We start from the raw sequence: 25,874 nt of genomic DNA, 5'->3' as shown, positions 1-25,874 counted from the left end.
GAAAATATTTTCCAGCCGTATAACTGATAAGGGACTTGTATGTAGAATTCATTAAGAACTCAATAATAAGACCAAAAAACCCAACTTAAAAATGGACAAAGATCTGGACATTTGCCAAAAGGACATTTCTCCAAAGAAAGTATACAAATGGCCAATAAGCACTTGAAAAGATGCTCAATACTCTTAGTCACTAAGGAAATTCAAATCAAAATCACAATGAGATACCAGTTCATACCCACTAAGATGGAGAGAATAAAAACAAAACAAAACAAACAGAAAAATGGAAAATAACAAGTGTTGACGAGGATGTACAGAAACTAAATCCACGTACATTGCTGGTGGAAATGTAAGATGGTGCAGCCACTGTGAAAAACCACACAAAAACGTGGATACGAATGTTCATAGCAGCATTATTCATAATAGCCTAAAAGTAGAAACAACCCAAATGTTCATTGACTAATGAAGGGACAAAGAAAATGTGATTTGTCCATACAAATGCAATATTATTTACCCAGAAAAAGTAACAAAGTACTAATATATGCTACAGCACGGGTGAACCTTGAAAACATTATGCTAAGTGAAAGAAAATACTTACAAAAGAGCACATATTATATGATTCCATTTACCAGAAATGTCCAAAATAGACACTTCTACCAAGACAGCAAGTAGATTAGTGGTTGCTTAGAGCTGGGAAAGAAAGCTAAAAAGTACAGGATTTTTGGAGGAAGGTGATGAAATGATTCTAAAATTGATTATAGTTAATGTTGCACAACTCTATGACTACACTAAAAGCTATGAATTGTGTATTTTAAATGAGTGAACTGTATGGTAGGTGAATTACATATCAATAAAACTGTTACAAAAAATAACATGACTCAAATGACCCATTATCTAAATATGAGACAGATTATTAGAGTCCTATGAAAAAAATCCAAGGTGCATTCATTCACTCATAGGGATACAATAGGAAATAGGAGGAGGACCAAGTTTATGGGTAAAACAATTTTGGGCATGCTGGGTTTGAAAAGCCAGTGGGGTATAACCCAGTAAAAGAAGACCAGCATGCAATCAGAGCTATAAATCAGCACAAAAGGGCAGAGGTTTGTACTGGGGTTTACAAATCTGGAGATCATTTGTATATGCTTATAGTAGTTAAAATTGTATGTGTAGAAAATGTGTAAGGCAGAGGGGTTTTTTTGGTAATTGTGATAAAATACACATAACATAAAATTTACCATCTTAACCATTTAAAAATATGTAGTTTGGTAATGTTCAGTATATTCACATTGTTGTGCAATCAATCACCAGAACTTTTTCATCTTGCAACATTGAATCTCTATTCCCTTTAAACAACTACTTCGCATTTCCCCTTCTCCCTAGTTCCCTGAAACCACCATTCTATTTCCTGTTTCTATTAATTTGATACTGTAAATACCTCATATAAATATTTGTCTTTTTGTGATTGGCTTATTTAACTTAGCATAATATCTTCAAGGTTCATCCATGTTGTAGCATGTGTCAGAATTTCCTTTTTAAGGCTGAATAATATGTATTTACCACATTTTGTTTATCCATTCATTTGTTGAGAGACTCTTGGGTTGCTTCCACCTCCTGGCTACAGTGAATAATGCTGCTATAAACATGGATGCATTAATAATTTCTTTGAGATCCTACTTTTAATTCTTTTGGTATATGCCAAGAAGTGGAATTGCTGGATCATATAAAGCTATTTTTAAATTTTTGAGAATTTGGCATACTGCTTTCCACAGCAGCTACATCAAGTTAAGAGTTCCACCACAGCGCAAAAGCGTTCCAGATTTTCCACATCCTCACCAAAACATGTTCTTTTCTTTCTTTTTTTTAAATAGTACCCATTCTAACGGGTGTGAGGTGATATTTCATTGTGGTTTTAATTCGCATTTTCCTGATAATTAGAGAAGCTGAGTATTTTTTTTATATGCTTTTGGCCATTTCTGTATCTTCTTTGGAGAAATATCTATTCAAGTTTTAGCCCGTTTTTAATGCAGTGATTTGTTTTGTTGTTGTTATTGAGGAATTCTTAATTGAGGACACATGGACCACACGTAGTGTGAATGAGTAGGATTAAGCAGACCCTGATACTGTATGTGCATATGCTTTCTTTTTCTTCAGAGATTCTCTAGCTCTTATCAGATATGATTTCCACAGACAAAATAGCCTTTCCCCTCTAAATGTGTAAATAATGCATCTAGGAAAAAACCAAAGGATAAAAGTATGTTTCCAAGTCCATTGTTTGTTTATTGCTTTGTTTATATCTTTTGTCATACAAGGACAGCCATTTTTATATAGTGAAGTATATATGTCTTTTCTTTTAGAGTTTCAGAATTTTTCAGTCATGGTCAGAGATATTACCTCACCCTTTAGATTGAATATATAATAACCTAGATTTCTTTGTGTGATATCTTCATTGAGTTATATTTTTACCTTTAAGTTTTTAATCTTCCAGGAATGTATTTTATATTAGTGTATAGTGGAGGTCCTTCTTCATTTTCTCCAAGATAGGTGACAGTTATTTTCATTTCTTTGCTTGTCAAAACATATAAGGCAATGTAAATAATACTGGTGATGGAAGCCATCCTAATTTTTTATTGAAATGTTTTTTGTGATTTGCCATTGCATATTTGCTTGCTGAGTTTTGCCATTGCATATTTGCTTGCCATTACTAACCATAGTTAAATGGTTTCCTTCTACTGTTATTTTTCTAAGAGATTTTATCAGGAATGGCTGCTGAGTTCCATTGACTACGTTCTTAGCATTTATTGATATGCTTATATTTTTCTTCTTTATTGATGTAATAGATTTTTGAGAATGAACCATTTTTATGTTCTGGAATAAATCCTGTTTAGCCATAGTATATTATTCTTTTGCTACACAGTCAGATTTTGAATTTTTGCATCTACATTCATAAATGAGATTGGTCTGTACTTATGTTATTATACTATATTTTTCAGTTTTGGGTATTAAAGTTTGACATTTTATACAATGAATTAGGAGAGTTTCGTCTGGAATGGTAAACAATTTGATAATTATCTCTTTTTTTTAAAGTCAGATATAGCAGGGAAGCCATATGGCTTCGGTGCCCTTTTCTGATAGAAGACTTCAAGTTATCTTTTCAATCTCTTCTATAATAATTGGTCTGTTCACATTTTCTACTTCTTTGGGGGTTAATTTTACTTGCTTATTTTTTTTTACCAGAAAATCATTAATTTCTTCTCCTTTTTTATTTTTTTTTTATTGAAGTATAGTCAGTTTACAATGTTGTGTCAATTTCTGGTGTACAGCATAATGCTTCAGTCATACATGAACATGAATATATTTGTTTTCACATTCTTTTTCACCATAAGTTACTATAAGATATTGGATATAGTTCCCCGTGCTATACAGTATGAACTTGTTGTTTATCTATTTTGTATATATTAGCTAGTATCTGCAGATCTCAAACTCCCAGATTATACCTTCCTACCCACTTCCCCCTCTGGTGACCAAAGATTTGTTTTCTATGTCTGTGAGTCTATTTCTATTTGTAAATAAGTACATTTCTTCTTTTTTTAGATTCCAAATATAAGTGATATTATACAGTATTTTTCTTTCTCTTTCTGGCTTGCTTCACTTAGAATGACAGTCTCCAGGTCCATCCATGTTGCTGCAAATGGCATTATTTTATTATTTTTTACGGCTGAGTTGTATTCCATTGTATAAATATATCACAACTTCTTTATCTAGTCATCTGTTGATGGACATTTAGGTTGTTTCCATGTCTTGGCTATTGTAAATAGTGCTGCTGTGAACAACGGGGTGCATGTATCTTTTTTTAAACCATTTTTTATTTATTTATGTATTTATTTTATAATATATTTTTAAATTAAAGTGTAGTTAATGTACAGTATTATATGTTACAGGTATACAATATAGTGATTCACAAATGTTTAAAGGTTATACTCCATTTATAGTTATTATAAAATATTGGCTATATTCCTCATGTACAATACACCCTTGTAGTTTATTTTATACCTGATAGTTTGTACCTCTTAATCCTCCCACCTCCGTCTTGCCCCTCCTCCTTCCCCCTCCCCACTGGTAAATACTAGTTCCTTCTCTACATTTGTGAGTCTGGTTTTTTTTCTGTTATACTCACTAGTTTGTTGTGGGGTGCATGTATCTTTAATTTCTTCTAAAATTTCAAACTGCAGCCATAAAATTGCATGAAGTAATCTCTGTAACTATTCCTTTAATCTCTTCTGTATCTGGGTGTGTGACTTCTTCCTCTTTCTTCATTTTGCCTCTTTCTGCCCCTTGCAGTGTGTGGGGAGGGAAGAGGTGGGGGCGGTTATTTCATTAATTGTTTCAAAGAACCAGATTTATTTGTCCTCGCTATCATTTTTGTTTCTTATTTAATTGGTTTTGGCTTTTAGCCTTAATACCTTTTCCTTATTTCTCTGGCTATTTTGTTTCCCCTTTTCTCATTGCTGATTTCTTAAAATAGATTCTTTGTTCTTTTAATGTTTAGTTTTATTTTCTACTGATGATTAAGTCCATGATAAATGTTTACTTCCTTTATCTTTATAAATAAATATAAAATTTTGCAAATTTCTTTACCTAATTTTCTGTGCTTACATAATGTTCTTCATCTTGTTTGGTGCTTTCAATCTTAATTTCATCTGTCTGATATTCATGTTACTAGCCTGTTTTCTTTTTCTTTACATATGCTTTCTTTGATACTTTGTTAGGCATATTCCTTGTAGCTACCATACGGCTGAATTTTGTTTTTTCACCAGATCTGGCAGTTTCAGCTTTTTAATGGGTACATTCAGCTCATCACATCTAATGTTTTACCTTACGTAATATTGATCAGTTTAATTTAGATTTTGGTTTTCTCTTTTCCTTTTTCTCTATGTTTGCTCATTTCAACAAGTTAATATGCTTTCTATTATACCCTTATTCCCCCATTCTATGCCTCTTCCTGTCCTCTACAGCAGAATATATGTCCTTAGTATTATTTGTAAATAAGTTACCCCCTGAGATGCCGTATAACTTCCACTGTAATGTTCTAATCCAGCCCTACTGTTTCCCGCACCCCCACCCTGACTCTCCTCCATCCCACAGCTAAGACCTTTAGGACATTTTCACTTTCCTTTTCCATTATTCTCCACATCCCCATGGATCATCTGGGACCCCTCCTCCATAGACCTCAACAGCCAGAAGACCTATAGCCTCCTGGTTTCATTTTTAAAAATCTTGTATTTAAATCAACGAATAAGTCCATCCTTACCTATTTCATGAAAATGATGGAAAGCTAAAATGAGAAACCTGCAAAAGCACTTTGTGAGCTGTGAAATGGTGTCCATATACTAGAGAGGGAGGATGTGTAAGGAGGACTTGGCTGGTCTTGATCACAACGGACAGTGGTGGACAAGGTGGGATTATAGTCTCTGTGCTTCTGTGCCAGGAAGAAAAAGTGCTCCAGCTCTATTATTAGGCACAAAATCACAGCTACTGAGATTGACTTCTCTCAGCTAAGGCATTTTATTATAGGGTATATGCATTTAATGGACACATACTGTAGGATGATATGCTAAACTATCAGAAACTATTAGCATCTTAGAAAGCTAAATATCTCACACGAAAGGGACTCTGAACAGTAAAGTTCTGATAGGGTGGGACAGTTCTGAAGCATGGAAAACTGCCTGGAAATAGCTCCATGAAAGGTGTCTGAGAGATGGAGTTCCAGACAGAAGACTGAGGCATCAGGCAGCAACTAAAAGAAGGGCAAGTAAAAGGAGAAGCCAACACATTTCACTTTTTCATAGTGTTGTCTCCTGCCTGTGCTGGTTAAAAAGTTTGTGGTATTATGTGGACTCAAGTCAGGACATAACACTCTATCAGCACTGTCATGCAGAAATATAATAAGCTGCATGTATAATATCAAAATGTTCTAGTGGCCACATTTTTAAAAAATATAAATATGAAATTAACTTTAATAATGTTTAATCTATCTACAATGTTGCTTTATTTCAATATGCCATCAATATGAAATTATTAATGAGATATTTTCCTCTCTTGTTTTCTTGCTAAGTCTTTGAAATCTAGTGTGTATTTTTTTATTTAAAGTATATCTCAGTTTGGACTAGCCACAGTTCAAGTGCTCAATAGCCACATGTGGCAAGTGGCTGCCTGATTGGACAGCACTGCTCTTCAGTGAGGACGGTAAATACAGCACAGTCCTGGACTCTCCCACACCTCACCCCTGGTATGGTCTCCTGATTCTTATTGCCAGAGCCTGACAGGTGGGCCTTCTATTAGAGTTGGCACCTCAACAGAAAATAAACCTCAGTAGGAGGTTAGTTTCACGAGTGTAGGACTTTGGTCTGTTTATTCACTGCTATATCCCAACACCTAGAGCAGTGCCTGGCAAGTAATGGGCATTCAACAGATACTTATTTAATAGATTATATCTATTTGCCATCCTAGTTGCAGAGCTGGTGAACACAGCTCATTTCCCATAATTGTTATTATCTGAGAATAATTTTAAATGAAGCTTGAACACTATAAAGAGAACATTTTCAAAACTTGCAAATGAAAAGAAAATTTTAAGTCAGTTCTAAAATTGAAAAGAGCTTAACCCCTCTCTTGTTTCACTCATAGTGCTACTAGCAAAAACAAATTTTAATCTTTACAGAATTTCTAGTAGGCATTACACTATGACAGAAAGAAAAAAGAAATCAGCCATTGACTGCATTTATCACAATGCCTATAATGACATTGTTTGCTGAATACCTTCCTGTAGTACTATATAACAAAATCTAAACACTTTGCAAAGTTCTCTATAATTTCAGTCTATTTCTTAACAAAGTCTCTGAAGAAGCACAAGATCAAATGAACAGATGCATTCAGAGCAATTGGTCACATTTCAGAATGAAGTCATTGCATTCTAGAGTTAAAAAAAAAAAAGCCCTAATGGATCTTAATACTTATGATCATTATCATGGTTATTATCATAGCTGTTCTTTATTGAGTCATTATATTCTAAGAATGATGCTAAGGCTTTCATGTACATGATCTCATTAAAGACTTAAAATAATGCTAATAATCACTTGCTTAAAGTCATCTAGCTAATACATGAAATAGCCGGGATTAAAACCCTGCTCTGCCTGCCTCTCATGTCTGGAATCTTGTCCACTCAGTTTGTCCACTCTCCCCATTTTTGTAGTGAGAATACTTAAGTCCCCCCACATTATGTGATACGACATGATTATATAGCTCTTAAATGGCACAGTCAGAACTCAAATCTACTTCTACTCTCAGGACCAGATTCTCTTCTTCATACAATTCAGTCTGTTCATAAGCAAAGCATAGGATCGTAATTTATTCAAAATGTATCTTTAAAATAATTGAAATCACAATTTGACTTTCACATAGAGGAAACCAGTTGATTACTGATTTTTAGTCTATATACCATTAAAAGCAAAATATTACTTTGTGCAGCCAGGATGGGGGTTGGGGAAGCAGTATCAAGGTACAAAGTAGGGTACATAATCATTGATCCTGGTCCCAAACTATGAGAATGAAGTGAACCATTATTGGTGAAAGTGGTAAGAGACTAAATGTTACTAGCAGAGGGACTTCACAGAGGACCACAGAAAGTTGGATGGAGCTAAGTGGCATTAAGTGTGATTTAAAGGGGAGAGAGCTGTTCTGGGTTGCTTGTGGAGTGGAAACAGTCTCTCCAGATCCCTCCTGAGGGCTCTTCCTGCACCTTCTCCCCACATCCTTGAATCTCTGGCACCTGGATGGCTGGGACCAGAGGCCAGGGGAGTGTCCCAGCCTTGGGTGTTTTCAGGGCTAACCTGAAAGGCTGGCTCTGGAAGGCAGCAGGTGCCTTGTCAATCTCCATGAGCCCCAGGAGAACTTAGAACAATGGCCTTCTCAGTCCTGGCAGCCGAGGCGGCGCTCCTCAAGGACACCTCCCTTCCATTTAAGTCTCTTTTTATTGAAGCCAGCTGAATGCTGTCTTATTCGCATTAAGGGGGCTTGGACTGCTCCTGGCTACAATTAGATTTTTATGCCACCTGGGCATATAAGCTCACTTCATTTCCAGTGTTCCACTATTCCTGTAGATTTTTTACCTTGAAGTTCACAACTGATTTTTGGTCAGCAACTATGAAACGAAAGGAAAACTACACTGCTACACAACAGTAAAATACTAGCTGATCTATGCAGAAAGTCCAGTGTAAGAGACGCCATGACTGATACTCAGCTGTGAGAAGTATGCTCACAAATGCCTCGGCTCAAACACCTGAAATTGTTCCTATAACTCCCCTTGCTGGCCAGTGTGAAGAGCGACACAAGAAAGAAAACCATCTGCACACTTCCTGCTCTCCCGGATACTTCTTCCTCTTACTACATATTCAAATACCCCAAAGTTAGCAAAGACAAATGATTAAGGAAAAAAAAAAGTAAGAAAAAAATTCTACTGTGAAGGAACTAAAATCAATAGCTTTGTTTGCTATGTTTTTGAGAGGTCAGCTACTCAAGTAAGAAATGCAGGGATGTAATTAATCACTTTGATGGAGAAGGAAGTGCCCTACTCAGTATGAAAACTGTGTGCCATTCACTCTCACTTATCTCATAAGAAAGAACGTTAAGTTATGGGCAAGATTTACACCCGTAGCCCCAGGGAATCTAGCTATTTCAAAGCCATGACATCCAACTAATCTCAGGGCAGTGAGTGAAAATGAATTACATTTATTGAACCTGGCACTAATCATGATGAACTGAAACACAAGAGTACCATCAATTCAGTTATCTCACTGAAATGACATTTTTAATTCAGAAGGAAAATTCCTGTAACACATATATATACATAAATATTGAGAAATTAGACATTGGCACTACATTCAGTTTACTTAATCTCAGGGAAAGGTGACATGGGGAATGTAGTCTACCACGTACACACATTTCTGACAGTTATACTCTTTAGAATGTTTTGGCAGCTATAAGCAAGGATCAGCTATAAAAATTCATTGTCATTTGAAATTAAAGTAATAGTTCCTTTAAAAATAAATAAAGTAATAGTTTCTGTGCCCCTGAGTCTTGTCTTGTAAGAGCAGATTTGTTCTTTCTTGTGATACTGCCAGTTAATTGTCCCATCATTAAGTCAGCTTCTGATCATACCCCATAAACAAATTAAATGGCTCTAAGAAAATAAGCTTACTTGAAGGCCATTTTGAGATTTTTACATTAGCTCTCTGAAGTTCCCCCATGTTACTTAATATTTGTATGTTCTGATAATATGCAAAATAGTATCCTCATGAAAATTATATGCACTATTGTTGATCTAGAGTGATTGTGTATACTACAGGATATCAGTGATTATTCACTGGTAATGTACATCAAAATGATGAACAAAGATTTTCAAATATCAGATCATTCCCACTAAAATGTTAAAAATCTGCTGAACCCTGCTTCAGTGCATTTATCCTGTGTGGTTAATAACGCTGCTAAGCTCTTGGGCATTGCAATCTTTATAGTACGATGCCTCAGATAAGAACAATAATGCAGTATTTGATGGTCAGATGAAGCTAGAGCATCATGTAAGTTGAGGGTCTTGGATCTGGATGTCACATTCTAAAAGTGGCACTGCCAAATGGGAGGGCCAAATTGCAAAGATGAGACCAGGATAGCAAGAGGACTCAAAGCATGTGACACCAGGAAGACAGGGCCCCTCCATCTACTCCTTACTTATCACTTCCTATTTTCACCTCTGTCCCTTTGCGGTTTGGGGTCCATGGCCCATTACTGCAGCTACTTCCTGTGAACAGCTTTGTTATTCTTTCTCCATTTAGTTCTTCCATCACAACTGCCAGGCAAAAGACTGACTCTGGATCAAACCACCTATTCCCTTCTCCACAGAGACCCCCAGGCTGCAGAGCTTGCAGGAGAAATCATACAACTGCATGGACTGATTCCACTAGAAACTAACGGTCTCTAACCTCAGTTGGCCCCTCAATACAGCCTGGTAGTCATTCTGTATTTTCCTAAGTGGCTCTCACTGTCTGCCACACGTCGCAGGATTCAAGCTCTCTTTCAGTTTCCTCAAACCTCTGACGTGAGCATGCAGTCTGCTTTCTTACCCATCAGAGAAGACAGTGCTATTCAGATAGGCGCTCTTTCACTTTCCTACCCTCCAAAGGTATGCTGGCAAATGCCTAGTAACTGACAATCTGGGGAGCGGGATGTGGGGGAGTTCTAATTTCTAGTGTTTGCCAGTTTCCATGGTGTAAATATTCCCACTGTGGCTGATTCAAGCTATTAACATAATCTAACCAGACCTCAAAATTTCTGAAAATTTAACAACTGGCTCCCGTGAGCTAGTAGGGGCTGGCTCTAGCACAAGCTGCGTGAAGCCCAGAAACTTAAATGCATCCAAAAACATCCTCTCCTTCCCTCTCTGTTACAAGGGAGGAGAAGTCCCTCCTATTCTCCTCCTATCTGAAGTAAATGCCTCCTGCCTTGTGTAATAGCTCTTTCTATCATTAAAACCCTTCTGTCTTAGATCTTCAACTTCCCCCTCTTTATTGGCTAACTCCTTCTATCATTTAAACCTAGCTAACTCCCTTGTGCCCTTTTTGTTTGTTTATTTGAAGAAAACTTCATTTGATTCTACATTTCTCTCCAGCTCTGTCACAGACCCATTTCTTCAAAGGATTGTTTCTACCACCTTATCTTCAGATAACTCACTTAATAAAATCTGGTTTTCCACTGAAATCCCAAAGTTAACCAACAACTTTCTTGTTACTAAATTCAACAGAGAATTCTCAGGCCTTCTCCTACTGACTTTTCTTTAGCATTTGACACATCTGACCACGTCTTCCTTTCTTTGCCTTATGTGACACTATGACCCTCTGATTCTCTTCCTTCCTCTTGGCTTCTGGCTCCTTTGCAGGCTCCTCCCCTCAGTTCTTTTCTTACTTGTTGGTGTTCCTCGTGATTCTACCCTGAGACCCCTTCTCTTCTCATTCTGCTGTCCCAGGATCTCATCTCTTTCCATGGCTTCCACTACCATCTCTAGACTCACTGGTCCGTGGCTCCAGGCCAGTCTTCTGAGCCACTGCCCATGATTATCCACCGGGCACATTCATGTGGATATCTTCAGAGGCACCTCAAGCCTAACATTTCTAAAACTAAAATCTCACCAAATCTCTTCCCTCTCTGTGCTCTCAGCTCAGGGAATGGCCCCAGGTTGCCAAATGGAATCGTCCTTGCCTCCTAACATCTCATTCCAATTAATCACAAAGTCCTGCTGATTCAACTGCCAAAATTTCTCTTCCTTCTGTTTACTTCTCAGCATCCTCAGTGCCACCACCCTGGTTCAGTCACACTATCTCTCACCAAGATTATCCCTCCTAACTACTCTCCCTATTTCCAGGCTTGCTTGCCCACATTCATCCTCCATTCTGCAGTGATCTCTCAAAAACTCAAATCAGATCATGTCACTTGCCTCCTTAAAACATTTTGATGGGTCTCCATTGTTTTGGGGATAGAGTTCAAACTCCCTGATGTGACCTATGAGCCCCTGTGTAGCCTGACTCCCATCTGGGGTCTCTCCCTGCTTCCCATCCTGTTCCTGCTGATCTGATTTTTTTCAGATCCCTAAACATGCCATGTGCAGTTTCATCGCTGGGCCTCTAAATATACTGTCTATTTTGTCAGGAACACCATGATTTATTTTCTGCTGCCTCTCATCTGTCTTCCACTGACTAACTCCTAGTTAAGCTTAGAAGTTACTTCCTGCATAAATGCTACTGACCTGGCTCCCTTCACTTCTTCCTCTATTGAATTTAACATACTGTCCTGCAATGATTGTTTTGCTTGTCTGTCTCCCTCATAGATACTAATCTCCATGAGGGCAGGAACCATGTCTATTCTCTTCACCCCATTGATTTTAATCATGATACCCCACATCCATTAACAGTCACTCCCCATCCACTTCCTACCCCCCAGATCCTGGCAAACACTAATCTACTTTCTGTCTCTTTGGAATTCATCTCCCTCAGCAAGCTCACAGTGAGAACTGTTGAGCCTGGACCTACTACTAACTTTTAAAATAAAAGTACTAAGTTACTGACTCACAGCAAAAACACTCTTGTGTCTTATTTTTCCTAACTCTGAAAGGATGCCTACTCAGTCAAGGACGCAGTCCATAAGATGACCTGCAGTTTTTAATAAAGCATGCATTGCTCAGTTTCTCATCTACTTTTTTTTGGGGGGGTGGGGGATAAATTTATAGAATTTCCAATTTCACAACTGTTGGTGTCTGTTGCCAGAAGAAAAACCTCTTATTATGCTTCAAAGAAACCCCTGTTCTGCCACGGCTGGCTCCTCAGGTCCCTGCCTTCTGCCTGGGATCCTCTCTGTTCCTTAAACAGGGGTTTTTTCCGCTCTGATCTCAAGGAACTTGGGTCCCTGCAAGTTAGCCTTTTTAAAACTTGTTGTACATAGAATGTTTTATTGTTCCCACTCAAGCCTGCCTTTTAATTAAGACTTTTTGTAGACTTTAGTTTTTATTTTCAGAAATATGTAATGAAAAGTAATACTAAAAATATAACAGACATTATTGTAGGGGAAAAATACATCCACCATTTCCAAAAACTCCAAGGCTGCTTTGTGAATTGTAATTGGAGAAAAAGGCAGGTTAATTAACCTCTCCCCCTCAATATCATAGTTAATACTAATTGAAGACTATGAAGTATCAGATACAATGCCAAGACCATTATTTACATTACCCTTGAACTCCGGGCAACTGAACAAGGTAGGAAATATTGTTACCTACCTTTTACACATGAGAAAATTGAAGCTGAGAGATTAAGTGACTTGCCCAAGTTTACACAGCTAGTAACTAAAAGTGAGGACCTTGTCGATTTCTGACGACAGAATCCAGAATTCATTATGTTCTTTCTGGGGGGAAAAAAAATTAATGGTAGAGTTAAATGGTAGCTTAATCTCATGTTATCTACCCTGAAAATAGCATTAAATTCTGCTTTAAATGTTTATTGCATCCAATATGAAAATCTCTTTGACAACAGAAAAATTAAAATATATATGTATGTGAATACATGGGTCCCTTGAGAAACACTTGTGTTTCCTAACCACAGATTTCATTGCTTCTTCATTCTGATTATTAGTATGATATCACAGGTAGGACTGAACTGGAGAAGTTCAACAATGAAAAAGACTATCTGATAAGATTATTAAAATCTCTCTTATTTCCTTCCCATAATGCTAGATGCACACAGTTAAATTGTGTCTTATTTTCATTTTTGTAATAATTTCATTTATTGATGTCTGGCACATAGTGAGTTCACTGAATATCTATTGAATGGATTGATGTGTTTGCCCCTTTTCAGAATTCTACAGCACTTATTTCCTGAAGTTAGGACCTGCAAAAAGAGAAGTTTGAGGAACTAAGGAACATTCAGCATTGCAATTCTAGGAATCTTTACATAGCATTCAGCCCTAAAATATATACACTTGCTCCCTAACTGCTTCAGCTACTTTAGTCCTGCTTTCTGAACCAGATTTCAAGCAAGATTTCATTCCATTCTCACACAAGCCCCATGGAGCCTAGAACAGTGCTGGTCTTATAGCAGATAATCTATCAAAATGCACACTATATTCTCTTACAAATGGTAAAGGTTTAATAAATAGTTGTTAATATGGTTATGAAAATTATTATCAAGTGGAAAATATTTTGTTGGAACCACCAACTGCCTCTTTCCTTCTAATTTTCATAAACTGCTAATTTATTTTTTCCCCAGGTTAACATGAGTTTGGTAAACAAATTATACCTTAATACTTAATATTTTATATATATACAATGTAAACATCATTATAAAGAATTACTCTGATGTCACCTTTGTTTTTGAATCAGACAAAATTAATTTATTTGCACAGTCTATGTGGGTTTGAGCTATACACTAGCATTTTTTTCCTCATACAACTTTTTCCTTAAGATATAATTCAACTGCTTAAAATTCAACTTTCTGAAGTGTACAACTCAGCGGGGTTTGGTGAATCAAAGTTGTACAATCACTGTCACTAATTCCAGAACATTTTAATCACCCCAAAAAGAAACCCCGTATCCATTAACAGTCATTCTTAATTCTTCCTTCCCCCCAACCCCAGGCAACCACTAGTCTATTTTTTGTTTCTATGGATTTTCCTATTCTGAACATTTCATATAAATGGAATCATACAATGGGTGGCCTTTGTGTCTGATTGTTCTCCCTTAGGATAATGTTTGCAAATTTCATCCATGTTGTATTAAGTATCAGTCCTTGATTCTTTTTTATAGGTTGAATAATATTTCATTGTATAGATAGACACATTTTGTTTATTTGTTCATCTACTGATGAACATTTGGATTGTTTCCACTTTTTGGCTATTGTGAATAGTGCTGCCATGGACATTTATATACAAGTTTTTGTTTGGACACCTTTTTTTTTTTTTTTTTTTTTTTCAGTTTTCTTGGGTATATAAATATAGGAATGAAATTGCTGAGTAAAATGATAATTTTATGTTTTAGGGTTTTTTTGGGGGGAGGTATGTTATGGCTTTATTTCAATATAGTTTAAGCCATAATTTAAGTGATACAACCAAAACAATATCTTTTTTTTTAGGTAATTTTTTTTAGTGTTTTAGTTCTTGAGGAACTACCAATCTGTTTTCCAAAGCAACTGCACCATTTTCATTCCCACCAGCAATGTAAAGGGTTCCAATTTCTCTATGTTCTCACCAACACTTGTTATTTTCCTTATTATTATTTATTATAATCATCCTAGTAGGTGTGAAGTGGTATCTCATTGTGGTCTTGATTTGCATTCCCATAATGACTAACAATGTTGAGCATCTTTTCATGTGTTTATTAGCTGTTTGTGTGTTTTCTTTGGAGAAATGTCTATTCAGATCCTTTGCCTATTTTTTTAATTGGGATATTTGACTTTTTTTTTATCATTGAGTTGCAAAAGTTCTTTATAATTTCTGGATACAAGTTCTTTATCAATATATGATTTGAAAATATTTTCCCCCATTCTGTGGGTTGTCTTTTCATTTTCTTGACAGTGTCCTTTATATCATTAAAGTTTTTACTTTTGATAATATATATATTTAAACTTTTGATGAAGTCCATTTTATCCATTTTTTATATATGGTGCCTACACTAATATTTAAATTTTTTCATGTGTAATTATACACATTACCTACCATCATGTATACAGAAGTATGACAAAAGATTATAGATTTAAGTAGTGGAAAATGACAATTTTCAAGTAATCAAACTTATTAAATAAGAACTGACAGCAAATACAGTTCAACTTAACAAAGTTAATCAGAAATTTTCCTGTCTTGAGGGTAATAAGTAAAAATACAACATAAATTTCCCTTGTATGTTACATTCAACTCAGTAAATTTTCATAGCATTTGCTTAAACTTTTTTTTTTAATGGAGATACTGGGGATTGAACCCATGACCTCTTGCGTGCTAAAGCAGGTGCTCTACCACTGAGCTTTTAGCCTCCCCCCTCATTTGCTTAACATTTATCTGTAGATAATCTATCTGTAATATTTTCAGCAGGTAAGAGGAATTTTGATAAACCTATAATATGATATATTTTCAGAAACATAGTAAATTTTTAAGTTGTTTTGTTCAAATAAAGTAGAAAATAGTAATAAGTAAGATTAGAGCTATTTTCTTATTAAGTAGCTGACGTTAGAAAGTTTATTTGAAGCAATGTAATGTCAAGGTAGTTACTCATCAGACTTATTTAATACCTTTCCTGAACATACGTTTCAATTTGAAAGCATTTTAACTATAAACTGCATACCCAGAGAAATAGAACAGACAGCAGCAGGATTCAAGAAGAGAACAAAGAAACAAAGTCAAGCAGGTTTGCCAAACAGTAGGTCCCTGTGTTTGAAACAACTGGAGAGCTTTGTAGCAATTCCATTTTAGAAGTTTTCTGTAAGCTAGAATTTAACAGCCAGAACACAAAGCTCAATTTAGAGATAAAAACACTGTTAAATACACTGTTAAATTATTAGGTTAAATGGATCGCAGTTACAGAATTTTCCATAACTAGCATTGCTTATTTTCCAGAATAATAATTTATACTACTCCTCTATTAAATTCAAGTTCCTAACAGCAAAAAGAAAGAAAAAAGAAAGAAAGGAAGAAAGGAAGAAAGGAAGAAAGGAAGAAAGGAAGAAAGGAAGAAAGGAAGAAAGGAAGAAAGAAAGAAAGAAAGAAAGAAAGAAAGAAAGAAAGAAAGAAAGAAAGAAAATAATAAAGTACATTCTCCCAAAGAAGACTTTGTTTTAAAAAATTAATTAATGGAAAATTAGAGTGTAGATGTTTTGTATGGAGACTGAAGCAGAAGCTATTTTCAATTTTCAATAAAATTAGGAAGATTGGCTGTGGGGCATTGGTGGCTCCTGAAACATAATTTACTTCATGTTGTCAAATGCCTGTTCAGTAACTGTACCTTTCATCCTCAAAAGAAAATCTCTTTCAGCAATTAGAGGTGAGGGCACTTTGATATGGCACGTACACACAATCACATGTGGCACTGCAGTTGTTCTTTGGGGACAGTGGTGCCCCATCTTTTCTCACTCTCATTCTAGTTGAAGATTAAAAATGTTTGTCATCAGGATGTTTGCCCACTTTAGATTAACAGCCAGTTGACATGGCTGTGAAAGCCAGCCTGAGTTACTGGGGAATGATCACTCGGTTTTCTCACATTGTGAAAGCTGGTGAGCATATCTTTCTTTGGATTCTCTGAAACCCTTTTTGGTGACAATCACTTGTTTGTGATCTGGGAACATACAATGGCTGTACTTTTCAAATCGGGGTACCAATATAAGTTTTGTGATGGCAGAGACTGTCCTATTACTGCTATAGCCCCAAGGTTTAAAATACTGCCTTGTATGGTGTTTATAAATAATTTTTGAATAAAAGAGCAGACAGAGAGGGAGGAGAAGGACGGCAAAGAGAAGTAGGGGGAAAGACGGGGGAAAGAAGAGAAAGGGAGAAGAGACAGAGGGGAGGGAAAGGGGAAAGAAAAAAAAAAGGAGAGTAGATGAAGTAGTAGGAGTTGGTACTGCATCACAAGGAGGACATGGTAGCGGAGAGGAAAAACGCAAAACTAAAGGACACGTACAGGAGTACGCGGGGAGGATTATCTTTACCCAAAGAATTGAAGTGGGAAGGAGAATATTATATTAAAATAAACACAGATATGTGATAGAGGAAGATACAAAATTCTCATTAGATAACAAAACTTATTCCCTGTTTTCACAGACTCATTGAATCTCAAGTTGGGAAGGGATCAAAGAGTCATTTTGACACCTCAGCCATATCTGATGCTTTAAAACAGAGTTTGTCAATTTTTTTTCTGTAAAGGGCCAGATAGTAAATATTTTAGGCTTTAAAGGGCACGGTCTCTGTCACAACTGCTCCATTATGCCACTGTAGCATGAAAGCACCATACAGAATATGGTAAAAAATGTGTATGGCTTTGTGTCAGAAACAGGTGGTGAGACAGATTTGGCTTGTGTGCTGTGGTTTGCTGATCCTACAACATCCAGACAATTCCTATAACCTCTGCTAACATCTGCAGTAACAGGAAATACAATAGTTTACAAGGAAAACCATTCCAACAACCACTCAAAACCTATGGGACACAGCAAAGGCAGTGCTAAGAGGGAAGTTTATAGCGATACAGGCCTTCCTCAAAAAAGAAGAACAATCTCAAATAAACAATTTAACCCACCACCTGAATGAATTAGAAAAAGAAGAACAAAAAGCCCCAAAAAGCAGCAGAAGGAAGGAAATAATAAAGGTCAGAGAGGAATTAAATACAATAGAGATTAACAAGACCATAGAAAAAATCAACCAAACCAAAAGCTGGTTTTTTGAAAAAGTAAATAAAATCGACAAACCTCTGGCCAAACTTACAAAGAAGAAAAAAGAGAGCACAAATTAGCAAAATAAGAAAGGAAAATGGAGAAATTACAACAAACAAAATAGAAATACAGAATATCATACAAGAATATTATGAAAAACTATATGGAACCAAACTGGATAACCTAGAGGAGATGGACAAGCTTCTGGAAACATACTGTCCACCAAAACTGAATCAAGAAGAATCTGAACACTTGAACAATCCGATCACTAGAAAGGAAATAGAAATAGCAATTAAAAACCTCCCTACAAATAAAAGTCCAGGACTGGACGGCTTCACCGGGGAATTCTACCAAACATACAAAGAAGAACTCATACCAGTCCTTCTCAAACTCTTCCAGACGATTGAAAAGGAGGGAATACTCCCATACTCATTCTATGAAGCCACCATCACCCTGATACCAAAACCAGGCAAAGACACTACAAAAAAAGAGAATTATAGGCCAATATCACTGATGAACATAGACGCCAAAATCCTCACCAAAATTTTAGCAAATAGAATCCAACAACACATAAAAAAGATTATACATCATGACCAAGTGGGGTTCATCCCAGGGACACAAGGCTGGTTCAACATACGCAAATCAATCAGTGTAATACATCACATCAACAAGAGAAAGGACAAAAACCACATGATCATCTCAATCGATGCAGAAAAAGCATCTGATAAAATTCAACACCCATTTATGATAAAAACTCTCGCCAAAGTGGGTATAGAGGGAACATATCTCAACATAATAAAAGCTATATATGACAAACCTACAGCCAGCATAGTACTCAACAGTGAAAAACTCAAAAGCTTCCCACTAAAATCTGGGACAAGACAAGGATGCCCACTATCACCACTCCTATTCAACATAGTCCTGGAAGTCCTAGCCACAGCAGTCAGGCAAGAGAAAGAAATAAAAGGGACCCAAATTGGAAAAGAAGAGGTAAAAGTGTCATTATATGCTGATGACATGTTACTATATATAGAAAACCCTAAAAGGTCCACACAAAAGCTACTAGAGCTGATTGAAGAATTCAGCAAGGTAGCAGGTTACAAAATTAACGTTCAAAAATCAGTTGCATTTCTTTACACTAACGATAAATCAACAGAAGAAGAAAGTAAAGAAACAATCCCCTTTAAAATAGCACCCAAAGTAATAAAATATCTGGGAATAAATCTAACCAAGGAGGTGAAAGAATTATACACAGAAAACTATAAACCATTGATGAAGGAAATTAAAGAAGACTTTAAAAAATGGAAAGATATTCCATGCTCTTGGATTGGAATAATCAATATTGTTAAAATGGTCACACTGCCCAAGGCAATCTACAGATTTAATGCAATCCCTATCCAATTACCCAGGACATATTTCACAGAACTAGAAAAAATCATAATAAAATTTATATGGAACCATCAAAGACCTAGAATTGCCAAAGCATTACTGAAGAGAAAGAAAGAGGCTGGAGGAATAACTCTCCCAGACTTCAGACAATACTATAGAGCTACAGTCATCAAGACAGCATGGTATTGGTACCAAAACAGACATATAGACCAATGGAACAGAATAGAGAGCCCAGAAATGAACCCACAAACTTTTGGTCAACTCATCTTCGACAAAGGAGGCAAGAATATACAATGGAACAAAGACAGTCTCTTCAGCAAATAGTGTTGGGAAAACTGGACAGCAGCATGTAAAACAATGAAGCTAGAACACTCCCTTACACCATATACAAAAATCAACTCAAAATGGATTAAAGACTTAAACATAAGACAAGATACAATAAACCTCCTAGAGGAAAACATAGGCAAAACATTATCTGACATACATTTCAAAAATTTTCTCCTAGAAGAAATAAAAGCAAGAATAAACAAATGGGACCTAATGAAACTTACAAGCTTCTGCACAGCAAAGGAAACCAGAAGTAAAACAAGAAGAAAACCTACGGAATGGGAGAAAATTTTTGCAAGTGAAACCAACAAAGGCTTGATCTCCAGAATATATAAGCAGCTCATACGACTCAATAAGAAAAAAATAAACAACCCAATCCAAAAATGGGCAGAAGACCTAAACAAACAATTCTCCAAGGAAGACATACAAATGATCAAAAAGCACATGAAAAAATGCTCAATATCACTAATTATCAGAGAAATGCAAATCAAAACTACAATGAGGTATCACCTCACACCAGTCAGAATGGCCGTCATTCAAAAATCCACAAATGACAAATGCTGGAGAGGCTGTGGAGAAAGGGGAACCCTCCTTCACTGCTGGTGGGAATGCAGTTTGGTGCAGCCACTATGGAAAACAGTGTGGAGATTCCTCAAAAGACTAGGAATAGACTTACCGTATGACCCAGGAATCCCACTCCTGGGCTTGTATCCAGAAGGAAATCTACTTCAGGATGACACCTGCACCCCAATGTTTATAGCAGCACTATTTACAATAGCCAAAACATGGAAACAGCCTAAATGTCCATCAACAGGTGACTGGATAAAGAAGAGGTGGTATATTTATACAATGGAATACTACTCAGCCATAAAACCCGACAACATAATGCCATTTGCAGCAACATGGATGCTCCTGGAGAATGTCATTCTAAGTGAAGCCAGAAAGAGAAAGAAAAATACCATAGGAGATCACTCATATGTGGAATCTAAAAAACAAAAACAAAAACAAACAAACAAACAAAAACAAAGTGTAAATAAAGGACAGAAATAGACTCACAGACAGAGAATACAGACTTGTGGTTACCAGGGGGGTGCAGGGTGGGAAGGGATAGACTGGGATTTCAAAATTGTAGAATAATAAACAAGATTACACTGTATAGCACAGGGAAATATACACAAAATGTTATGATAACTCACAGAGAAAAAAATGTGACAATGAGTGTGTATATGTCCATGAATGACTGAAAAATTGTGCTGAACACTGGAATTTGACACAACATTGTAAAATGATTATAAATCAATAAAAAATGTTAAAAAAAAAAAGAAAACCATTCCATTTTTGTATAATTGTGATTACAGTAAGGCATTCTCTATATTGAGTCAAAATATGCTTTTAGTGTTGTTATGGACTGAAAGTTTGTGTCCTCCAAAAATCTGTATTGTGAAATGTGACCCCCAATGTAATAATATTTGTAGGAGGCAACTTCAGGAGATACCTAGGTCATGACAGTGGAGCCCTCATGAATGTAATTAAGTGCCTGTGCAAGAAGAGGCTAGAGAACTAGCTCACTTGGTTCTCTTCCCTACCACGTGAGGGCACAACAGGAAGTCAGTAGTCTGCCACCCAGATAAGGGCAGCCAGCAGAACCTGATCATGCTGGCACCCTCATCTCAGACTTCCAGCCTCTGAGAAAGAAATTTCCATTTATAGACCATCTAGTCTATGGTACTTTGTTATAGCACCTGAACTAAGACAGGTACTATCTTAATGTTTGTTTATTTGTTTGTTTGTTTGTTCTTGTTGTTTGAGGTGCTGTAACCTAATGATTTAGAACACGATGCTTTTTTTTTTTTAAAGACAGCTTCTGTTTCTAGTCAAGATGAAGTAACAAGGACCTGACTTACTCTCCCACCTGAAGCAACTGAACAACTGAACATAATGTAGGAAAAAACAGCCTTCAAGATATTGACACTAGGCAACCAAGGACATTGATCTCTGAGAGCTGGGAAACAAATGATGGCACAGAATTAACAGAGCGGAGTCCAGGATCAGAGAGAGCAGCACAGAGAGGCAACTCTGGAGGTCTGCAGAGGGTCCCCTTTAGTTTTTGGTTGAGTGCCGATCGATAAATGTGTGTGAGGAAATTACCCAGAGTCAGGGAAAGAACCACCTGCAGGGATTAGAGGGAAGAGTAAACAGTCCTTGGAGCTCACTAAGGGCCAGAAATAGCCCCTGTTCCTAACAGCCAGAGTAGAAAATTTCATAATTTACATTATACTGGAGGAGTCTTGTCTCAGTGGTGGGGAAAAATTATTCCTAGACTAAATGCTGCTGTGGTCCTGGATAAATAAACTTAAGAGTTAGAGCTGAAAGGATCTGTTTCCAATAAACTTAACTGAGTTCCAGAATAACTCAGTCAAGTTCCTTATAATATTTATAAAATTATGAAATTATTCAGCTCTCAACAAGGTAAATTTTACAATGTCTTGTATCAAATAAAAAATTACTAAGCATTCAAAGAAGCAGAAAAATACAATCCATACTGAGGACATAAATAGATCAAAACTAACCTAAAAATGACACAGGTGATATAATTAGTAGACAAGGACATTGGAACATACGTTCAAGAAACTGGAGAAAAGACTGAACAGGTTAAGTAGAGAATGGAAGGTATATTTTGATATCTACATTGAAATTCTAGAGATGAAATTTAAATGCCTGAGATTAAAAAAATACACTTGAAATTAATGGCAAATTAGACATTATGAGGAATGTAAAAGCATTATAATAGGAAAATATTCAAAATTAAACACAGAGAGAAAAACTGGGACGAAAAAAGAGCATCAGTGAACTTACAGAAAAACTTCAAGTAGCTAAAGTATGTACAATTGGAATCACTGAAAGAAAGGAGAGATTAGAGAATAAAACGTACTTGGAGAAACAATGGCTGAAAAATTTCCATGTTTGATGAAAACTATAAATTCACAGATACAATAGGTTCAATGACTTCCAGCACAAGACATATGAAGAAAACTACACCAGGGATAAATAACCAAGGATAACGAGAAAACGCTGAAAAGAAAAAAGACAATTATGTACAGAGGAACAAAGATAAGTGTATTAGCAATCTATTGCTCCATAATAATTATCTGTAATAACAAGCATTTATTATCTCGCAGTTTCTTTGGATCAGGAATGCCAGAGAAGCTTAGCTCAGTGGTTCTGACTCAGCGTCTGTCATGACGTCATAAGTTGTGACAAGGGCTCCAATCACTGAAGCCTTCTCTGGGGCTGAAAGATCCCCTTCAAATATCACTCAGGCGCTATTGGTAGGAGGCCTCATTTTTTTCCGGCTATTGGCCAGAGGCCTCAGTTCTTTCTGGGTTGCTGCACTGGTAAGTGCCCTTACAGCATGGCAGCTGGCTTCCCCCAGAGACAGTGAAAAAGGGAAAAGAGTGAGGCAAAAGTCACGTAGTTCATAACCCAGCCTTGAAAGTTACATAGCATCACTTCTTCCACATATGTGGTTCACAGCTCTCTTGATACAATGTGACAGAGAACTATTACAAGGACATAAAAACCAAGAGGCAAGGATCTTTAAAGGCCATCTTGAAGGCTGGGTACCACAGTCTGCCTTCTGGACCCAAATGATTCACTTTCTTCCCATTAGCAAAATATATTTACCTCTTTCAAGGCCTCCAAAAATTTCATTCCAAAGTAAGCAGAAGAAAGAAAATAATAAAGATCAGAGTGGAAATCAAGGAAATAGAAAAAAAAGAAAAGAAAAGAAAGAAATCCACGGAACCAGAAGATAGTCCTTTGAGAAGATCAATAAAATTGATAAACATCTCATCAAATTAAACAGGAAAAAAAGAGAGAAGATACAAATTACCAGCATCAGAAATGAGAGAGGTGACATCACTACAAGTATTATAGCTAGTAAATGATAAAGAGAATATTAACTTTATTCTAATAAATTTAACAATTTAGATGAAATTGATAACTTTTTTCAAAGACACAAACCAAAAAAGTTCACTCAGGAAGAAACTGATAACCTGAATAGCCCTATTATCTTTTAAAGGATGGAATCTGTCATGAAAAAAGGTTTTCACAGAGAGACTCTAGGTCCAGATGTCTCCATTGATGTACACCGCTAAACATTTAAATAAGAAATTATACCAATTCTATGCAAATTCTTCTAAAAAACTGAAGAGGATTGAATACTTCTTAACTAATTCTATGAGAACAGTGTTACTCTGATACCAAAAACTAGAGAAAAACATTATGACAAAGAAAATTACAAACCAATATCCCCCATGAGCATAGAAACAAGAATTGAGAACAAAATTTTCATAAATTGAATCCATTAATATATAAAAAAAGAATAATGCATCATAAGCAAGTGGGATTTATTTGCAGAATACAAGAGTGGTCTAAAATTTGAAAATCAGTCAATATAATTTATCGTATTAACAGTCAAAAAGGAAAAAAAAAGGATATAAATCCAGGGTCAGGACTAAGGTAAATAAAGTGATTCTAGTGAGGCACTTATGTTTGGCTCAAAATTTAAGGAGGTACCAAGAAACTCAGTAATCAAGATAAATGATATTTTAATGTACTATTTTAAAAAATAAAACTTAATGCAAAATATTCTTGAATGAAGTAACAAAAATTTTAAAAAAAAGGAAGAGTTGGTATGACTGATTTTTCCTTTTGCTTCAGGCTCTAATATAGCTCAGCCATTGTTAGATTCCATTTATATAAAGTTCTGAAAAATGCAAACTAATCTACAGGGACAGAAAGCAGATCAATAGTTGCCTGGGGCTGAGGGAGGGCAAGGAGGCGGAAGAGGGAGGGATTCCTAAGGATCACAAGGAAACTTCTTGGGGTGATGGATAAGTTTATTATACTGATTGTGCTAAATGATTTTCTCAGAGAAACCCGTAAGTCACAACTTATCAAATTATACACTTCAAATATGTGCAGTTTATTGTGTATCAACTTTACCACAACAAAGCTGCTTAAAAAAGAAAAGAGAAAAAAATTGCTTTGTGACCCTGGGAAAGTACTTTTCCAAATATCAGTTTCTTTATCTCTAAAATGGGAGAAATTGGGGTACCTATCTCGTAAGGTTGGCATGAGAATTAAAAGGGTAGAATGAACAGTCAATGTAACAACACAGCCCAGTGGTTAAGTGTATACATTTCAGAATTAGATTCCTTGGGTCTGAATCCCAGCTCTAAAACTTACTATCTATATGACCTCAGGCTAGTTACCAAACTTTATGTCTAGTAATAAAAGTGCTTAACTCACAGGTTTATTGTCAGGTTTGATGATAAATACTTCTGTAAAAGTGTTTAGTAGTGCCTTGTACATAGTAAGTGGTTAATAAGTGCTAGTTGTCATCATTATGTTTATTTGCCAAATGAAACAATTCAGAACAAATCAGATGCTTCTTTCCTTTAAGAATTTGAAAATGACTGCTCCAGGAGATTAATAATCCTCAGATCTTTTAGCCATTTCTCAGCAGTCAGTTTTCAGACTCCTCACCCTTCAACAATGCAATTACCCTTTGGAAGTGTTTCAGTTTGTTGATGTTATTATCCTTTTAAAATGTGATGTCTGTATCTGACTGGCTTCTAGTGGAGGGGAGCTTTTACTCCCTCGGTCTACAGCTACTTTGCTCTGAACAATCAATTTCCACTTAAGCACCTCTTTCTCAGCTACGCATCACTATTAATAACATTGCAGCCAAGGTTTAGCCCTGAAGCTTTTTCGTATCTGCTGCCATTCAGCTCTACTTGCTTGCTTGCTTGCTTACTTACTTACTTACTTTATTATTTAAAAAAAAACTTAGTTGGGGTACTGGGGATTGAACCCAGGACCTTTTGCATGCTAAGCATGTACTCTACCACAGAGCAATATCCACCTCCCTCTGCTTACTTCATTTCTTACGCAAAATAACGAGGTCTAACTTTTTTAAAACTTTAATTTCTTTAAGACTCGAACGGGTAAGGTTTTTCATTGTTTGTGTCTTTCATTTTCTTGATGTGCTGCCCATTGTACTTGAAATATTATTTGTAGGAATAATTTGAGACCTGGATGAAGGGTTCTTTCCTCCAAAGAAGATGTGCATTTATTTTTGCCAGTTCCCTTTGGGCACAA

The 25,874-nt window shown here is 36.2% G+C and overlaps 1 protein-coding gene across 2 annotated transcripts in view; it reads right to left on the bottom strand.

The window, feature by feature from the left end:
• RBM47 (RNA binding motif protein 47) overlaps positions 1-25,874 on the bottom strand; it is a 240,335-nt gene that overhangs the window by 201,281 nt on the left and 13,180 nt on the right. Inside the window, exon 2 of one of the 2 annotated variants that reach the window (XM_074348873.1) lies at positions 12,869-12,993. The gene's annotated coding sequence lies outside the window, so the exon portion shown is untranslated. Of the gene's footprint in view, positions 1-12,868; positions 12,994-25,874 lie in introns of those variants that run through there. The other variant, XM_074348885.1, reaches the window with a different exon arrangement.

The sequence above is a fragment of the Camelus bactrianus genome, chromosome 2 (assembly GCF_048773025.1).
Source record: "Camelus bactrianus isolate YW-2024 breed Bactrian camel chromosome 2, ASM4877302v1, whole genome shotgun sequence".
Lineage (NCBI taxonomy): Eukaryota > Metazoa > Chordata > Mammalia > Artiodactyla > Camelidae > Camelus > Camelus bactrianus.
The sequence above is the reverse complement of the archived record's forward strand: the minus strand, read 5'-3'. Positions and strand labels throughout refer to the sequence as shown.